Source organism: Rhipicephalus microplus, chromosome 1 (assembly GCF_043290135.1).
Source record: "Rhipicephalus microplus isolate Deutch F79 chromosome 1, USDA_Rmic, whole genome shotgun sequence".
In the NCBI taxonomy this organism is placed as follows: Eukaryota; Metazoa; Arthropoda; class Arachnida; order Ixodida; family Ixodidae; genus Rhipicephalus; species Rhipicephalus microplus.
Window position 1 is genome coordinate 63,170,948 of NC_134700.1, and position 20,812 is coordinate 63,191,759.

The 20,812-nt window shown below is 48.3% G+C and overlaps 1 protein-coding gene across 1 annotated transcript in view; it reads right to left on the reverse strand.

Annotated features, from left to right (window-relative positions):
* Window positions 1-20,812, reverse strand: part of LOC142767913 (uncharacterized) — a 136,846-nt gene that overhangs the window by 101,819 nt on the left and 14,215 nt on the right. The gene's annotated exons all lie outside the window — the stretch shown is intronic.

Genomic DNA, 20,812 nt, shown 5'->3' on the forward strand with positions numbered 1-20,812 from the left:
ATATATATATATATATATATATATATATATATATATATATATATATATATATATATATATATATATAATGCCACCATTGATGATCCAGCCGCTGTGGCTCGTACCCGTTTTGGACTACGAAGAAGAAGAGAACGTTTTGGTTGCTCCGGTTCGGGTGAACTCCTGGCTGCAGATCTTGTTTTTGCTCGCGACATTACTGGTGGAGGTGCTGGGTACGTGTACTTCGGCTGTGTCGGCCATCGTGGAGACAGCTACATCTCCCAGAGCAAGAAGCAGCCACCGCCTGCGTGGGTTACCCCCTGAATTTGGTCCCTTGACATCGACACCCAGAAAGATGGCAACTCCGATGACAAGCCAGGCGGTCCAAACCAGCTATGCCCATGGTTCTCTTCTCGCCCATGTTTTTCATGCGCCACAGACACCAAAGCCGTTCCATGGAGATATCTTCGAGGATGTTGATGACTGGCTCGACCACTTTGATCGGGTTGCCTGTATCAACGAATGGGACGATGTTCGCAAGCTGCGCAGAGTTTACTTTTACTTGGAGGATTCTGCGAAGACATGGTACGAGAACCACGAGGGCTCCTTTGCAACCTGGCAAGAGTTTAGCCGTCAGCTCCATGACGCCTTTCGGAACACCGAGAGGAAGGAGAGGGCCGAACAAGCCATATCCTGCAGAAACCAGCGGCCGAACGAACGAGTATCCATGTTTGTCGAGGACATGCTTCGGCTCTTCAAGCGCGCGGACCCTGCCATGCCCGAGGAAAAGAAGGTGAGGCATTTGATGCGTGCAGTAAAAGAACAGCTTTTCGCAGGGCTCGTGCGCAATCCACCAACGACAGTCGCCCAGTTCATCAGTGAGGCGAACACAATGGAACGCACGCTGCAGCAGTGGTCATCACAATACAAACGCCAGATCCCGGCCACCGCATGCTCTATCGGCTCTGACAGCGAGAGACAGGCCCTCGCAGACTTCATTCGAAGTATTGTTCGGGACGAACTGTGACAGCTTCAGGCGGTGGGATCCCATCAACCTGTGTCTGCCCTCGCGGATGTAATCAGACAAGAAGTCCGGCAGGCCGTCACACCCCTGACTCCAATCACACCAACGATTCCCGAGGTGCCAGTCCTGACATACGCAGCGGCATTGCGATCCCCTGCGCCACCTGCTACAGATCCTGCTATGCGGCCCAGGTACCAGGCTATGCAGTCATTCCACACCACTGCTTCGAGCCCGCCTCACGGCTCAAGGTTCCCGAGCACACCCACCTATCTGCAGTCTACCTCAAGACAAAGTGGTAGCAAGGCAAGCACGTGGCGCACCTCGGATAACCGTCCGCTCTGCTATCACTGCGGCGAAGCGGGTCACGTATACAGGAACTGTCAATACCGGCAACTAGGTCTCCGCGGCTTCCATCCTGAAGCTCGATGCCCGCGCTACGGTGAGCGCCCCCGCGAAATCGAAGCCTATCTCACGGGCCAGCGAACACCTTCGACTGTTCAGCACCACCAGTCGAGATCACCGTCGCCTCGCCGGTCTACGTCACCCAGTTTGCCCACATCGTCTTCCGCTCCTTTCAGGAGCCGGTCACCAAGTCCCCGCAGGGGAAACTAGGAACGGCGACTTCTGAGGGTGAAGTCGCGGCCCGGCGAACTGTAAAAGACCCTCATTCGACGCAACGACCAGACAAGGACCATTCCTGTTCTGCAGTGTTCTCTGACAGCAGAAAGATCGTTTCTGCCGAAATCGCCGTCTTTGTCGACAATCATGCTGTCAACGCCCTCGTCGACACCGGGGCCGACTATTCCGTAATGAGCACCGCACTGGCATCTGAACTGAGGAAGGTTACCACACCATGGCAAGGACCGCAGTTGCGCACGGCAGGGGGCCATCTGGTGATGCCTACCGGTATGTGCACGGCACGCATTCGTATACGTACGTCGACATTTGCAGGCTCTTTCCTCGTATTGCGCGTGTGCTCTCGGCCAGTCATTCTAGGAATGGACTTCCTTCGTGAATACGGCGCCGTCATTGACCTCCGACCTCCATGAATTACTTGTGTCGTTCGAGGATCCTTTTTGCGCTGCAACTGACAGTACACAATTCCGGAAAAGAGCACTTCGTGTTACCGATGATTCTCTGACTCCCCCACCTCGAAGCAGCCTCTTTGTCGAAGTAGAATTGGGACAGGACATGTCTGACGTGGTAATTGCAGAGGCCAATTTGTCTCTCCTTATTTCACGACAAATCTGTGTTGCCCGATTAATCATTCAGCCTAGCAGTAGGCATGTTCACCTGCTGGTCACGAACTTCAGCGACGAATATCGCCACCTAACGAGACACACTGCCATTGCATATTGTGAAGAACTTGCCGATGCCGATGGTTCGCCCACGTTAGCTTTATTTTCATCGAATGGCCACCCTGACGAGGCGTTCACGAGCACTCTCGACGTAAACGAGAGACTACCTTCGTTTCAACGAGAAAGCCTTTTGCGTTTACTCGGCTCATTTCAAGACTGCTTTGCCACTACGCCAAGGGTTAAACAGACACCACTTGCTCAGCACCGTATCATCACGGAACCCACCGAGAGACCCATCCGACAACACGCCTATAGGGTGTCGCAAAAAAGAGCAAGACGCTATACGTGACCAAGTCCAGCAGATGCTTCAGGACGACGTCATCCAGCCATCAACCAGTCCCTGGGCTTCGCCAGTTGTGCTAGTAAAGAAGAAGGACGGTACGTTGCGTTTTTGCGTTGATTACCGTAAACTGAACAAGGTCACCAAAAAGGACGTTTATCCTCTACCCCGGATAGATGACTCGTTGGACCGTATACGCAACGCTAAATATTTTTCTTCCATGGATTTACGTAGCGGCTATTGGCAAATCGCAGTGGATGAGCGCGACCGCAAAAAGACGGCGTTTATTACTCCCGACGGCCTGTACGAGTTTTAAGTGTTGCCTTTCCGTCTATGCTCAGCGCCAGCTACTTTTCAAAGAATGATGGATACGGTTCTCACAGGGCTCAAATGGCAATCATGTCTTGTTTACCTTGATGACGTCGTGGTCTTTGCAGACACGTTTGAACAACACGTCCAACGCCTTCAGGCAGTACTTCAGGCAATCAGAACAGCGGGGCTTTCTCTCAAACCCGAGAAGTGTCATTTTGGATATGAAGAACTGAAGTTCCTTGGTCACGTTGTGAGCCATGCCGGCATCCGCCCAGATCCGGAGAAAACCCGTGCGGTTGCCGCCTTTGCCGTGCCCACAAATAAGCGCGACCTACGCCGATTTCTGGGGCTCTGTGCGTATTACAGGCGCTTTGTCAAAAACTTTTCGAAGATTGCTGAACCCCTCAACAAGCTTAAAAAACACGGTGTCTCGTTTGTATGGGGTCCCGATCAGTGTCATGCGTTCGACACGCTCCGAAACCTCCTCCAGGCTCCGCCTGTACTGAGTCATTTTGATGAAAGCGCTGACACGGAATTACACACTGACGCCAGCAACGTTGGACTAGGAGCGGTATTAGTTCAGTGGCATAATGGCGTAGAGCGCGTGATCGCTTATGCGAGCAGAACGTTATCCCCAGCGGAGAAAAACTATTCTACAACCGAGAAGGAATGCCTCGCTGTTGTCTGGGCCATAACAAAGTTCCGCCCATACTTGTATGGCCGCCCATTCAGCGTAGTTAGCGACCACCATTCCCTTTGTTGGCTCGCAAATCTCAAAGATCCCTCAGGTCGTCTAGCACGATGGAGCCTTCGGCTACAAGATTTCGATGTCACCATCGTCCACAAATCTGGGCGGAAACACACCGACGCCGACTGTCTCTCACGTGCACCGGTCGAAAATGCCAACACTGACCTTGAAGACGACGACACTTTTCTTTCTGTCGTATCAGCAACCCACTTAGCTGAGCAACAGCGTCACGACTCGGAGCTCATTCCGCTCATTGACTACCTGGAAGGACGCAATTCCCACCCTCCTCGAAGCTTTGCACGCTCGCTATCCTCCTTTTGTTTCCGCGATGGAGTGCTTTACAAAAAGAACTTTCATCCTACACAAGCTATGTATCTGCTTGTTGTGCCCACTACGCTTCGTGGTGATATTTTACGTGCGTGTCATGATGAGCCATCGTCCGGACACCTCGGCTATACGCGCACGCTGCAACGGATTCAACGCTCCTACTACTGGCCACGTCTCGCAAAGACTGTGAAGCATTACGTTCGCACATGTCGCGACTGTCAGCGACGTAAGGTTCCACCTTTACGACCAGCGGGACTACTGCAACTAATAGGCCCACCAAAGGCGCCCTTTCATCAGATTGGCATGGACTTGCTGGGGTCATTCCCCACGTCTTCGTCTGGAAACCGGTGGATCGTGGTCGCTACCGACTACTTAACACGCTACTGTGAAACGAAGGTGCTTCCAAAAGCAACCGCAACAGATGTCGCCCAATTTTTTGTGAACAGCATCGTCTTACGTTACGATATATATATATATATATATATATATATATATATATATATATATATATATATACATATATATATATATATATATATATATATATATATATATATATATATATATATATATATATATATATATAGTGCAGTGAGGAATTCGCAAGGCAATGACCAGTGGGACCGTCTGTGAGTGCGAAGCGCGAGCGTGTGCACGAGCTGTAGACGCTGGACTGCTCGAGTATTTGTGTCCGTACATGCTGTCTGCCTACTACTTGGCGTCTTTAATAAACTCCCTTGCAAAGTGGTGGAAGTGCACTGGGTACGCGAATCTGGAACTTCAAAGCCGGAAGCTGCCAACTGCATCAGCTATGCCTGATCAGACGACCGAGCAAGGCGCCACCCAGTAAAGCACGGCCCAATCTCAACTGGTCATCATGCCTACCACCTCATACTACCTACCTGCATATATATATATATATATATATATATATATATATATATATATATATATATATATATATATATATATATATATACATATATATATATATATATATATATATATTGTAGTGATCATCATCGTACGTCACGCGAGCCCCAGTCTTTGGCTCGTGCATCTGGACTAAAAATATACCCTGGTTACTGCCGTACCGGACGTAGTCTCATAAGTGGTGGAGATCGCCGAGCACAAAATGACATGATGGAGACGGATCGCATCCTACACCTACTGAAAGGTATCAACTCTGTGGCCTTCAATGCTCTCGTTATCCAGAACACAAGTACCATGCGGGACGTCACCACCACATGCCAACGCCTGGACAAGCTTTAATCCATTAGCCTTCCGCACGCCTCCTGTATGCTCGCTTTACCGGACAGCATGAATTGCGAGCCTTTATCCGCACTATTGTCAGAGAGGAACTCCACGGCCTTATTCTCGGTAACCCAACCATTGCGTCCGTCCGCACACCTCCTCCCAACCTGCATGAGATAATCAAGGACGAACAGGCATCAATGACAAGCGCTGCACATGCCCCGTCTCCTGTGCGCTTTCCGGCGCCTTCGTACGCAGACGTTGCATCACGGGCGCCTGCATCAGTTCCAACCGTGCCTGCGGACGTCAGATGTGACCATTTGGCTGCGATGGCAATGCAAGTGCCAAGGCCACCCCACTATTGTACATGGCGTCTTCCGTGCCCCGTCTGCTTCTACTGAGGCATAAGGGGTCATATATCTCGTTTCTGCGGCCGCCGTCAGCAGGATGAACGTCATAGATATCCAGCTTACGATAGAGACTTTGCCCCGAGACCCGATGAATACGATCTTGCACGGTATCCGTCCACATCCCGTCGGTCGCCCTCCCCTCCATGGTCTCAAGCTGGACCTCATCCTTCTCGTTCATCTCGCCGCCGTTCTCCATCACCGTTTCGGCGTACGTCATCACTCCTGCGACCCACGCCGATCTCTCTGGACTCAGAAAACTAGAAGGTGCAGTTTTTAGAGGGGAAACTGCTTGTTGTCAAAACGTTACAACTCCTCCGTCTCGCCCAGCTAATTTACTGCCTGTTTGTGTGGAAGGTGTTTTTGTTGATGCCCTTATAGACACTGGTGTCACCATTTTGGTAATTGATTGTGAATTGTGTTTTCGCCTGCGTAAAGTGCAAACTCTTTACTTCAATCCCATGTTATGCGGTGCTAATGACAGTCCAATTTGCCCGTCCGGATTGAGTACTGCTCGTGTTCTCATCGATGGAATCCGTCATCACGTACAATTGGCTGTGCTGTCTTCGTGCGCTCATCAGATAATCTTAGGCTGGAACTTCTTGTCAGCTGCGTCTGTTGTAATTTCGTGTGGTCGGCCCTTCATTCGTATTACGGACACTGAGCTTTCTTCTGCTGCCGACCTTTTGTGGCCCAACCTTGTCACAGCTGCGGATTTCCTCCTGCCTCCCGGACAAGAACGTGTCCTTACGATCAAGTCATGAGACATTCTAGATGGTGACGCCATGGTTGTTCCTTGCCAGTGCTGTATTTATCAAGGGATCACCATCGCATCTTATTTAGTGTGGTTCTCACGTGGTCATGCAAGCATCACCACCTCTAACACGACGCCAGAACCACTACTTCTGCCAGGGGGGACCACTGTTGCCAGCATTACCGAAGAAGTCCTGGTTTATGTCGTCACTGGTTCATCTGCTTCGTCATTCTCAAAGTGTATGCCAGCTGAAAATTAATCTCCTGCTCTCAAGGCCACTTTGTGTGAACATTTCAACCCAACGCAAACTACTGCCTTACTAGCGTTATTATTGAAGCACAAAACTTGCTTTGACGTTTGCTCCGAAGGTCTGGGTCAAACAACAGTGGCCGCTCATCGTATTGACACCGACGGATCCCGTGTCATTCGCCGCCGCCCTTACCGTGTGTCGGCTTCTGAACGCAAGCTTATAGAAGAACACGTCAACGACATGCTCGCGCGCAACGTCATCAGGCCTTCGACAATCGCATGGTCTTCTCCTGTCGTACTAGTGAAAAAAATATGGCTCGGTACGGTTTTGCATTGATTACAGATCACTCAACAAAATTACTCGTAAGGACTTCTACACTTTGCCTCGCATTGACGACGCTCTTGATACTTTACAAGGTGCCGAGTACTTTTCAAGTCTCGACTTGCGCTCTGGTTATTGGCAGATTCCGATGCACGAGTCTGATAAAGAGAAGACTGCGCTTGCTACATCAGATGGGCTCTTTGAATTCAATGTGATGCCTTTTGCCCTATGCAACGCCCCAACCACATTTGAAAGAATGATAGACAAGGTACTGCGGGGACTAAAATGGAAGACATGCCTTTGCTACATGGATGACATTGTCATCTTTTCGTCCAGCTTCTCACAGCACCTGCAACGGCTAGACGAAGTCCTCACGTGTTTAGCTAAGGCCGGTCTCAAGCTCAACACTAAGAAGTGTCGGTTTGCCAGTCACAGCATGAAGGTGTTAGGTCACGCCTTCAGTAAACATGGCGTTGAGCCCAATCCCGACAAGGTTGCCACGGTACTGCACTTTCCTACACCAACCACAGCCAAAGACCTCCGCAGCTTTCTTAGCTTGGCGTCGTATTTCTGCCGCTTTGTGCGTGATTTCGCTACTATTGCGGCTTCTCTGAACAAACTTCTGACCACGAGCGCACCCTTTGTCTGGTCGGATGACTGCAAAGCCGCTTTTCACACCCTCAAGCGATGTCTCATATCACGGCCAGTGCTTCGCCATTTTGACCCTGCAGCACCTACTCTCCTACACACTGACGCAAGTGGACTTGGCATCGGTGCTGTCCTTCTTCAGCGCAATCACGCTTTTGAAGAACAAGTCGTGGCCTACGTGAGCCGTACTCTTTCACCTGCTGAGCGAAATTACAGCATCACTGAGCAAGAATGTGTCACCGTCGTTTGGTCCGTACAAAAGTTTCGCCCTTATCTATAAAGCCGGCATTTCACAATAGTGACTGACCATCATGCACTGTGTTGTTTATCGTCTCTCAAAAATTTGTCGGGACGCCTTGGCCGTTGGGTACTACCATTGCAAGAGTATGACTACAGCGTTACATATACGTCTGGTCGACAGCAGAAAGATGCCGACGCTTCTTCACGTTGCCCGCTCTCGCAAAGCGCCGAACAGTCACCTTACATCTGTTCGTCACCGCCCACCAAAGTGACCAAGCAGACAGCTGCTAGTTCAAAAGGGTTCATTGCCTCGGCGGACCTTCTTTCGTCCACATATCTCGCCTCGCTCCAACATACCGATACCTACTGCCTCACAATCATCAATCGGCTCACTGGCTTATCGCGTGCTCCAAACATCCGCCTATAAGACGACAACTTGCCCGTTTCAAGCTTCAAGATGGAACATTAATATCGGCAAATTTACCATCCTCTCGGTAACCAATGGGTTCCAGTCATTCCTCACTCACTTCGTCTGGAAGTCTTACAGGCGTTTCATGATGACGCGACAGCTGGCCACTTAGGGTTCCACAAGACTTACGACCACCTCAAGACTCGCTGCTTTTGGCCTCGACTCTCCACTTCTGTTGCCAAGTACGTCGCTTCCTGCGCGTCATGCCAGCACCGAAAACGTACCACGTCTCTTCCCGCGGGACCATTGCAACCACTGCCATGCCCGTCCACTCCTTCGAATTTGTGGGCATAGATTTATACGAACCTTGTCCGTTTACGCCAGCCGGTCACCGTTAAATTGTTACTGCCGTGGACCACCTTACTCGCTACGCGGAGACCGCAGCTCTTCCGTCTGGTGCTACCGCTGAAGTCGCCGATTTTTTTCTTCGCACCATTATTTTATGACATGGCGCACCGCGTGTGCTTCTTAGTGACCGTGGCAAGACATTTCTTTCACATGTCCTTGCTGAAGTCCTCCACGCCTCTAACGCCATCCACAAGACCAAATCAGCGTATCACCCAGAAACTAATTGTCTGACTGAGCGTTTTCACCGAACTTTGTCCGACATTATCTCCATGTACGTTCAACCGGATCACAAAAACAGGGACACTATACTTCCTTTCGTCACGTTCGCATATAATACTGCCATACAGCGTAGGACGAATTAGAGCCCCTTTTTTCTCGTTTAGGGTCGTGTAGCGACTTTTGTTCTGGACATCACAGTTTTGTCCACATCTTCCGTTCCATCTTCATCTCTCCCAGAAGAGTTCGCCGCTCGCGTCACCCGCTGCCGTGAAATTACCCATGCCAACACTGCTACCATTCAGGAGAAGAGAAAAATTGACATTGATGCAAAGCGTCGAGTTGTTCTGTACCGCCCAGGCGACGAAGTCCTTTTGTGGACACCTGCTCGTGGACCTGGGCTCTGCGAAAAATTTCTTTACCGATATCTCGGTCCATACACCATTCTGGAACGAACATCCGAAGTCAACTATCGCGTTGCTCCTGCCAACGCGGCTCCTGATCGTCGTCGCCGCAACACCGAGATCAACCACGTCTCTCGACTCAAACCTTATATTCAGCGTTCCAACCCTTTCTAACTTGCTGCCCTCTTTCGCGAAAGGGGGGGGTGTGAGCGCTATGTACTTCATCTTCATCTGTATGACAAAAACCATTGTAGTGATCATCATCGTACTTCACGCGGGCTGGGTCTCTTTGGCTCGTGCATCTGGATTAAAAATATAACCTGGTTACTGCTGTATCGCACGTTTTATTGTATCTCATAGGTCACAGGTGTGACCTAACGAAGGAATCGTTAGGGCCCAGCGTATCGCGATAGTAGTTTCTCGCAGAGGCCGACCCGTCGAGATGGGGGCCAGAGAAGAACTAGAGTTCTCACAGAAAAACCGGCATCCTTAAGTCGACGGTCGTAAAAGGACTATTGTGTGGTCTGCGACGACGATAACCGAGCGCGGGCTACCGCGCGTGCCATGAGAGCACGGGTGATTGCATCCTGAGCGTACGATGTGGAGGATGGTTGGTCTGATAAAAACAGTGTGTCGAAGAGCAGTAAGGGATGATGTCTGTAGAGTAGATAAAGTGGGGAGTAGCATGCTGCTTCATGACGCGAAGAGTTATAGGTGAAGGCGACGAATGGCAGAGCTATGTCCAATCAGTGTGGTCGGTAGATACGTACATAGAAAGCATGACTGTCAATGAGATGAGCGGTTTAGGCGCTCTGTAAGGCCGTTAGTCTGAGTGTGGTAAGATGTGGTGAAGTTGTGACGGGTAGCACAAGACCGGAGTAGATCATCAACCACACGAGATAGAAAGTAGCGACCGCGGTCTGTGAGCAGGTGAGACGAAGCGCCATGCTGCAGAATAATATCGTAGAGCAGGAAGTCGGCAACGTCTGTTGCGCAGCTGGTTGGTAGCGCTCGAGTGATCGCATACCGAGTGGCATAATCTGTGGCCACTGCAATCCATTTATTTTCAGTTGTAGAAGTAGGAAAGGGACCTAGCAAGTGCAACCCCACTCGATAAAACGGCTCGGCTGAAACTTCAATAGGTTGAAGAAGACCGGCAGCGGGAGTCGTAGGCTTCTTCCGGCGCTGGCAGAGGTCGCAAGATGCGACGTAACGGTGAAAGGAACGGTAGAGGCCCTTCCAGAATACTCGTCGTCGAACGCGGTTGTAAGTTCTGGAGACTACTAGATGTCCAGATGTTGGAGCGTCGTGAAATTGTCGCCGAAAATCCTTTCGCAGGTGATGTGGTATGACGAGTAGAAGTTCCGCGCCGTCGGGGTGTAAGTTGCGGCGATACAAAACGTTGTCCTGAAGCAGGAATCTGCTAAAGAAAGGGTCAGTATGACGCGATTGAAGGCGGTCAATGATGGTGAGAGGCGATGGATCTCGGCGCTGTTCGTCGGCCACGTTCAGAAAGTCAGTGATGGCTAAAACGCAGGCATCAGATTCCAAATCAGTGGAGTTAGGTGGATCAACGGGATTCCGGGATAAGCAGTCAGCATCGCTGTGCAGCTTTCCAGATTTGTACACAACCGAGAGCGTGTACTCCTGTAATTGAAGTGCCCATCGGCCGAGTCTTCCTGTAGGGTCCTCAAGCGTCGACAGCCAGCAAAGTGCATGATGGTTCGTGATGACTGCGAACGGACGTCCGTATAAGTACGGACGGAATTTCGCAATGACACAAACGAGGGCTAAGCATTCTCGCTGAGTGTGATGGAATAATTTTTCCCGCTTGCGATAGAAGGCGACTAGCGTAGGCTATCACACGGTTGGCGCCATTCTGTATCTGAGCGAGTATAGCATCAATGCCATAACCACTTGCATTGGTGCGAAGCTCTGTTCGAGCCGCTGGATCAAAATGAGCCAACACAGGTGGTGATGTGAGGACGGTAATCAACGACGCGACAGATTGTTCTTGGTCATTCCCCCCAAAAAGGCCACATTATATTTGAGGAGATCCGTGAGGAGCCTAGCAATATCCGCGAAGTTGAAGACAAAGTGGCGGAAGTATGCGCAGAGCCCAATAAAACTGCAAACTTCTTGTGTGGAACGCGGAACCGGGAATTCTCGGACTGCACGGACTTTGTCAGGGTCGGGTTGAACACCAGTGGCGTCAACAAGGTGGCCGAGTAGTTTAGTCTGCCGGCGTCCAAATGAGCATTTCGGTGAATTCAGTTGGAGACCAGCGCAACGAAAAACGTCAAGAATTGCCGAGAGACGACACAGGTGGCTTTCGAAAAAGGGCGAGAAAACGATTACATCGTCCAGATAGCAAAGGCAGGTCGACCATTTGAAACCACGGAGAAGATCGAGAGTCCATCATACGTTCAAAAATAGCCGGGGCATTGCACAACCCAAAAGGCATGACCTTAAATTGGTAAAGGCCGTCGGGTGTGATGAATGCTGTCTTCTCGCGGTCGCGGTCGTCAACCGAAATTTGCCAGTATCCGGATCGAAGGTCAAGGGACGAGAAATAGTTGGCGCCGTGGAGGCAGTCGAGCGCATCATCGATTCGGGGTAAAGATAAACATCCTTTTTGGTGATCTGGTTCAGGTGGCGATAGTCGGCGCAAAAGCGCCAGGTGTGGTCCTTCTTTTTAACTATGACCACAGGAGATGCCCAAGGACTCAATGAAGGCTTAATGACGTCTTTGCTCAGCATTTTCTCGACCTCCGTTTGTATAACTTGGCGCTCAGCATGTGACACGCGATAAGGGCGTTTGTGGAGTGGACTGGCGTCGCCGGTGTCGATGCGGTGGGTTACGGCACTTGTGTGGCCCAGGGGACGGTCGTCGACGTCAAAGATATCCAGGTAAGAAAATAGAACACCCCGGAGCGCTGCAACTTGGGAAGGTAAGAGGTCGCTGGATATCATTTTGTCGAGGAATGCCTTATATTGCGAGGTGATGACAGGTTTCGCCACGGTCATAGAGTCAGGGCTAAAAGAACAAATGGAACATTCATCAAGGGTGGAAATATCGGCTAAAGTGATGCCTTGGGGAAGAACTTGGGTCGACGTAGAGAAGCTCAGAACTGGAAGTAGCGCCGTGTTGTTAGCAACAACCACTATTGTATGCGGTAGTGCGATGTGGTTCGTAAGGGTCAATTCAATGAGGAGAGCCACCAGATAGTCTCCATCAGGAACGGGCGGAAAGGGCGACACAGGAATGCACATAGTAGCCTGGGGTGGTAGCCGCAGAGACTCCACAGATCGTAGCCGAGTGCGACTTGAAGGAGTGAAATCGGTGCACGAAGGCAATTCGAGCCGTAAGATACCGGTAGAACAATCAATGAGGGCGGAGTGGGTGGTTAAGAAATCAATTCCAAGGATGACGTCGTGTGGGCAAGCATCAAGGACTGTGAAGAGAACGGAAGTGTGGTGGCCGGCAACAGTAACGCGGGCAGTGCACATGTCAAGCACCAATGTTCGACTTCCGTTGGCCACTCGAACAGTAGAGAACATAGCAGGTGTGAGAACTTTTTTCAGGCGAGATCGAAGTGTTGAACTCATAACAGATACTTCGGCACCAGTGCCAATTAGAGCTGAGTAACGGCGTGGCCATCAACGAACACTCGAAGCAAATTGCGTCTTGAATTTGTAGCCGGTTGAGGGTTTTCGTTCCGAGTCGTCAACGCAGCGCCACCTCCAGGAGCTGCACCCGTCAGTTTCCCGGGTGATGAAAAGAATAAGCTGGTGACTGAGAGCGGCGGCGTTGAGGGGAGCGTGACGGCCGACCCTGAGGTGACGGCGAGCGGATAGACCAGTTTCTTTCGGCGACGACGTCAGCGTAGAACGGTTCAGAGCGTGGAGATGAACGGCGAGGTCAAGGGTCCTGAAGATAGTCATCCGGAAAAGCGGGTTGCGAATAGTGTCCACGGTCCTGACGGCGGTCGACATTAGGAAAGCTTGGCTGGAAATACCACCTGTTGCGGCAATGGCGGGAGATGTGCCCAACTCGAGAGCAAGAAAAGCAGATGGGTCGATCATCGTGCGTGCGCCACTCATATGGATTTCGGTAGTAGCGTGGTTAAAACCAAGGAGTCGAAGCTGTCGCAGCGACAAGTGGAGCAGCGTGGTGGTCAGCGTTGTGAACGGCAGTGCTCATGGGCTGCGGCATGATCCTGGCGGGCTGGGGAACCTGGACGCCCAGGTTAGCAAACACCTGATGTACGAAGGCTTCAATAAGCGAAACTGTTGGCTTGTTGTCTTGCACAGGGGCTGATAGGAAGCGGGTGCCATGGCTTTCAGCTCCTGGCGAACAATCCTTGTGATATTGGCAGGAGGCTTAAGTGAACGGGGCGCTGCAGAATCCTCGCAAGACGAAGTCGCAGCGATGTTTGGTAGTCTCGTGATGTGTTGGGTTATTCGCCTGCTTTTAGCTTGTTCAAATCGTCGGCAGTCAGGTATGATGGAGTCGACAGTGGTACAGTTGTTGCACATTAGTATGTTGAAAGTATCATCAGCAATGCCTTTCAACACGTTGCTGATCTTGTCCGCATCGGACATGTTTTTGTCAGTCTTCCAGCACAGTGCCAGTACGTCTTGGATGTACGTGACGTACGACTCCATCGATGATTGAACACGCGACGTGAGTTTCTGCCTGGCTGCCATCTGACGAGCAACTAACGGACCGAATAAGTCGCGGGGCTTTTGCTTGCATGTGTCCCAGCTGGTTAATTCTTCTTCATGCGTCTCGTACCAGGCACGAGCCATACCCCGTAGGTAGAACAGAATATTTGCCAGCATAAGCGTCTCGTCCCTCCTGTAGTGCTTGCTGACACGCTCGAATAATTCGAGCCATTCTTCGACGTTCGTGCTGTCCGTCCAGGAAAACGTGCCAGGGTCAAGAAGATGGAGGGGAATCACAGGTGATGGAGCCGACGTGGATGGCGAGGCCTGAATGCCGGTTTTAGGCATCGCGGCTGGACAAAGCTGGCGTGCACTGCGGAGTTCCAGAGCCGGGTTGTGCGAAGACCCCGCACCTTCCGCCAAAAGATTTTACGGGGAAGGTTTGTTCACCGACAGAGGGTCTTGCTAACGGCTTAAAGAGCGCACAGTCATGTAGGCCAACGGGGGAAGCTCGAGATACCAACCCACTACAACCACGTTGTCTTCTCCTTCCTTTCGGGCGCCATTCCAGCTGTGCTGAAGCGACAGTTCTATACAAGTATCAATATATATATATATATATATATATATATATATATATATATATATATATATATATATATATATATATATATAAGAACAACTTCGGTTGCCGCAAGGTTATAAATCTGAAATAGATGCGCTTTCACATAACAACTGTTTATTGTGCCGACGTTTCGACGGGAACCCCGTCTCTTGCAAGACATTTACACATGTTCCGTGTCTTCTTATAGCCTGTCGAGACAGGAGGGAAGGGGTCAAAAGAAAAGAAAAAAAAAGAAAGAAAAGAGAGAGAGAGAGGGGGAAAAAAGAAGAAGAAACAGCAAAACGGGAGGAGAAACATTAAATAAAATATAGAAAATGTAGGAGAAGAAGCAAGACCGACACGGCGTAATTAGAAAGGGGCAGCATCTCAACAGAGTAGGGCAGAGGTAGATGAGCAATGTCATCATTGTCAACAATACCTCCCCCGCACCCACTCTTTCCCAAGTGGGCAGTGTGCCGCCATTTTTGTATTTCACCTCTCCGTGTAGTCCGCTGGCGGCTCGTTCCTCTTTGAAGTTTAGGACAAGTTAATGGGGAGAGCTTAAGCGCTTCGAGTGCGTGCTGGTGGCGTCGGGAGGAATGAAAAAGCCGGTGATTGAGGCACCGCCATCGATATTCATTATATGCAATGGCTCCTTGTCAGTGAAGGAACAGAATTTGCGTTAAAAATTAAAGAAAAAAAAGAAAAAAGAACAGGGGGGGAGACTGTACGACATCCGGGACAGTCACCACACAGTTGCGGCTCACTGGGAAGACATGCGCGCATGTATGAAAAAGTTAACGAAACCACCTAGCTGTCAGCTCCATGTCAGTGAAGGAGCAGAATGTGCGTTAAAACCTAAAGAAGAAAAAAAAGAAAAGAAAAAGGGGGGGGGGGCGTACGACATCCGGGACCACTTATCTGTGCGTTCCGACTGTGCTTGATGAGGCAAATCATTTCTATGTTGTCAGATGCATAGGCCAAAAGCTTTGTTAGCGGGTAATATTATTGTCGTAATGAAACCGGACTGATTAGAGAGAAGCGTTTGCGTCTTTTAGCGGTTGTAACGCTGGCAGAGTGCCTGGGTGTTAATTTATTCCGTATTTTATCGTGTTAAATTTGTAGATAAAATAAGATTCCCGTTGTTCCCGTTCTCTGATTGTTCAAAAGTTGTTTTCTAGTAGTGTAACCCTGATGTCATCAAAGCCGTGGTCTTTTAATGTGCAGTGTTTTGAAAGTGGAAGGCCTGGCAGAGATCGTACATGTGCCCGATGGTTGTTGAATCTAATTCTAAACGGAGTGTCTGTCTGGTCCACGTATTGCTTGTTACATACCCCACATTCCAGGAGGTTTCATGACGTTGTCTGAGTCACAGTCTAGTGCACCTCTTATCCTGTGCTTAAAATCTGCTTTTCGCCACTGTCGTTGTCTGCATGTGTTTGCATTCCTTGCATCTGCTTTTTCCGCAAAAATGACACCCAATTCGAGGTTTCACGCCTATGTTTGAATTTATTAAATGATCCTTTATATTTTTCGGCCGTCTGTATACAACACAAGGAGGAGAAGTGAAAATTTGGATAGTCGCACGCTCTGTTCCAATATGTTAAAGTGTTTTCTTAGGACCTTGTTTATGTTTGGTGGGTTGCTCGTGAAAGTTAATAGCAAGTTTTTGTTGCGGTGTTGGTTGGCGTTTTTCTGGTGGCTGAGAAGAATGTGGCGGTCCAGATTTTCAGCTTTTTTGATGGCGTCATCAAAAAAGCTGAAAATCTGGACCGCCAGATTCTTCCAAAATTCCTAAATCCAAAATTTTCACTTCTCATCATATACCTCCTGGAACGTCATATACCTCCTGGAATGTGGGGTATGTAACAAGCAATACGTGGGCCAGACAGACACTCCGTTTAGAATTAGATTGAACAACCATCGGGCACATGTACGATCTCTGCCAGGCCTTCCACTTTCACAACACTGCACATTAAAAGACCACAGCTTTGATGACATCAGGGTTACACTACTAGAAAACAACTTTCGAACAATCAGAGAACGGGAACAACGGGAATCTTATTTTATCTACAAATTTAACACGATAAAATACGGAATAAATGAACACCCAGGCACTCTGTCAGCGTTACGACCGCTAAAAGATGCAAACGCTTCTCTCTAATCAGTCCGGTTTCATTACGACAATAATATTACCCGCTAACAAAGCTTTTCGCCTATGCATCTGACAACATAGAAATGATTTGCCTCATCAAGCACAGCCGGAACGCACAGATAAGTGGTCCCGGATGTCGTACGGTCCCCCCCTCCCCTTTTTTCTTTTCTTTTTTTCTTCTTTAGGTTTTAACGCACATTCTGTTCCTTCACTGACATGGAGCTGACAGCTAGGTGGTTTCGTTAACTTTTTCATACATGCGCGCATGTCTTCCCAGTGAGCCGCAACGGTGACTGTCCCGGATGTCGTACAGTCTCCCCCCCCCCCCCTGTTCTTTTTTCTTTTTTTTCTTCAATTTTTAACGCACATTCTGTTCCTTCACTCACAAGGAGCCATTGCATATAATGAATATCGATGGCGGCGCCTCAATCACCGGCTTTTTCATTCCTCCCGACGCCACCAGCACGCACTCGAAGCGCTTAAGCTCTCAACATCAACTTGTCCTAAACTTCAAAGAGGAACAAGCCGCCAGCGGACTACACGGAATGGTGAAATACAAGAACGGCGGCACACTGCCCACTTGGGGAAGAGTGGGTGCGGGGGAGGTATTGTTGACAATGATGACATTGCTCATCTACCTCTGCCCTACTCTGTTGAGATGCTGCCCCTTTCTAATTACACCGTGTCGGTCTTGCTTCTTCTCCTAGATTCTCTACATTTTATGTAATGTTTCTCCTCCCGTTTCGCTGTTTCTTCTTCTTTTTTTTCTCTCTCTCCTTTCTTTTTTTTCTTTTTTTACTTTTCTTTTGACCCCTTCCCTCCTGTCTCGACAAGCTATAAGAAAACACGGAACATGTGTAAATAGTATTATGTCTTGAAAAAGACGGGGTCCCCGTCGAAACGTCGGCACAATAAACAGTTGGTATGTGAAAGCGCATCTACTTTCATATATATATATGTATATACATATATATATATATATATATATATATATATATATATATATATATATATATATATATATATATATATAGCTTGCTCTCTGTAGCTTGCTCTGTAGCTTGCTCTCTGTAGTATACAAGCTATTTACAAAGGTAATTGCTAACAGAGTAAAGAAAACATTAGAATTCAATCAACCAAAGGAACAAGCAGGATTTCGAACAGGCTACTCAACAATTGACCACATTCATACTATCAATCAGGTAATAGAGAAATGCTCAGAGTATAACCAACCACTATACATAGCCTTCATAGATTACGAGAAGGCGTTTGATTCAGTAGAAATATCAGCCGTCATGCAAACACTGCGGAATCAGGGCGTAGATGAAGTATATATAAACATTCTGGAAGAAATCTACAGGGTATCAACTGCTACCATAGTGCTTCATAAAGAAAGCAACAGAATACCAATCAAGAAGGGTGTAAGGCAGGGGGACACAATTTCCCCAATGCTATTTACCGCGTGCTTACACGAGGTTTTCAGAAGCCTAGAATGGGAGCAGTTAGGGATAAGAGTCAATGGAGAATACCTTAGTAACCTGCGCTTCGCCGATGACATTGCATTGCTGAGTAACTCGGGGGACGAATTGCAACTCATGATTACGGAGTTAGACAAGGAGAGCAGAAAGGTGGGTCTTAAAATTAATCTGCAGAAAACGAAAGTAATGTACAACAACCTCGGCAAGGAGCAGCGCTTCGAGATAGGTAATAGTGCACTTGAAGTTGTAAAAGACTATGTCTACTTAGGGCAGGTAATAACCGCAGAGCCGAACCACGAGATTGAAGTAACTAGAAGAATAAGAATGGGGTGGAGCACATTCGGCAAGCACTCTCAAATTATGACAGGTAGATTGCCACTATCCCTCAAGAGGAAGGTATATAACAGCTGTATCTTGCCGGTACTTAGCTACGGAGCAGAAACCTGGAGACTTACAAAGAGGGTTCAGCTTAAATTGAGGACGACGCAGCGAGCAATGGAAAGAAAAATGGTAGGTGTAACCTTAAGAGACAAGAAGAGAGCAGAGTGGATTAGGGAACAAACGGGGGTTAAGGATATCATAGCTGAAATCAAGATGAAGAAATGGACCTGGGCAGGGCATGTAGCGCGTAGACAGGATAACCGCTGGTCATTAAGGGTAACTGACTGGATTCCCAGAGAAGGGAAGCGGGTTAGGGGGAGACAGAAGGTTAGGTGGGCAGATGAGATTAAGAAGTTTGCGGGTATAAATTGGCAGCAGCAAGCACAGGACCGGGTTAACTGGCGGAACATGGGAGAGGCCTTTGTCCTGCAGTGGACGTAGTCAGGCTGATGATGATGATGATGATGATGATATATATATATATATATATATATATATATATATATATATATATATATATATATATATATATATATATTAATTAGATCTAACAGACAGTAATGCCAAGGAACGTATAGGGGAAGTTATTAGAACCAATGGAATGTAAATAAGAAGAAAGAAATGTGGGTGAAAAAATAACCAGCCGTGAGCAGGTGAACCTACGGCCTTCGAATAACGCGTTCGATGCTCTGAGCTATCACAGCGGCCTTCCCTCCAGCCACTTTTTTGGGTTTATATGTGAATTTAGAAGCAGGAGTGTCAGTCAGCGCCATCTCTAATCCAAGCGACGAGTGTGAAACACTCTTTTATGCGCATGTGTGGCGTCATGAAGCACGTGAACTTATTACGAGCGGGCAGCTGATCAATAGTCCCTCGTATACAACCTAATGACACCAAGTCTGCCAGTACGAGACCCTCGTTAATGAATAAGGGGAAGAAGTGCATACCTAAGGGCTCGTTTTTCCGTGTTTTGACACAATATTAATGAGATCTAACAGACAGTAATGCCAAGGAATGTATAGGGGAAGTTATTAGAACCAATGGAATGTAAATAAGAAGAAAGAAAAGTGGGTGAAAAAAATAACCAGCCGTGAGCAGGAATATATATATATATATATATATATATATATATATATATATATATATATATATATATATATATATATATATATATATATATATCATAATGGCCTCGTGGAATAAAACCGCTTACTCTCTGCAAAAGGCACACATGCTACTGCGCCTATACCCTTGAGGCTATGTAGTGGGTGCATAGCAAGTCCAAAAAAGATTCATGCAGTAAGTGTTTGAAGTACGCCCTAGGAACAGGGTAGCGCATTCAACTTTTCAACTCTTAAAGGCGAAACGTTAGGGTCCCTTGATATTCTTTTGTCAAGACTGCCACCGACTCGAACAATCTTTTCTCAGACATTGCCGTTCACGTCAACGATGCTCACGTCGAGAATTTCGTTGAGTCGTACTTCGTTAATATTGTCATGGGGTCGTGACGTGGACGAAGGAAGCCGACTTGATGTTCCGCTTAAAATGTTTATTCGGCCGAACTTGTGGCCACGTAAAACGAAGGACAGAGACAATACACCGATAGCGGTGTCCAGAGCGTCAGCCGTCGATCAACTGACAGGCGGTGAAGTGCATCGGCATTTATACATGTGCCATAGAAGATTCCAGCGTTATCACTATAGCGGTTACGTAGGTTCCAGAATAATCTGTAATACTTGCGAAGTCGGTGTAATCTTAAAAAATCAACTACTGCTGTCCCGAAGCTTCTCCAACACTGCAGGCGCGGTTTGCGCTGAGAATCACTGACGGTGAAATGGGGCGATAACATAACTTGAGAAGAGAATGTGGCTGTGGCATTATTACCCAGTTCGATTGGTTTGACACCCATCATGTCCACAGGTTCATTCAGTTAATTTCAATAAATTATTTAATGAATAAATAAAGTGGTTAGTTAGGGTATTCGGTACACATTGCTGCCGTCGACACTGCTGAAATCTACTCACGTGCCTACGCGCAAGCTTAGACCAGCAGTGGGAACAATGAAATAAAAACTCGAAAAGGAGAATTCCCCGGTGTCGTATACAAGATTACTTGCACCGAATATAAGCAAGTCCACATCAGTGAAACTGGCGACTATGAAATGAATTAAGCAGCACAGCTATGACG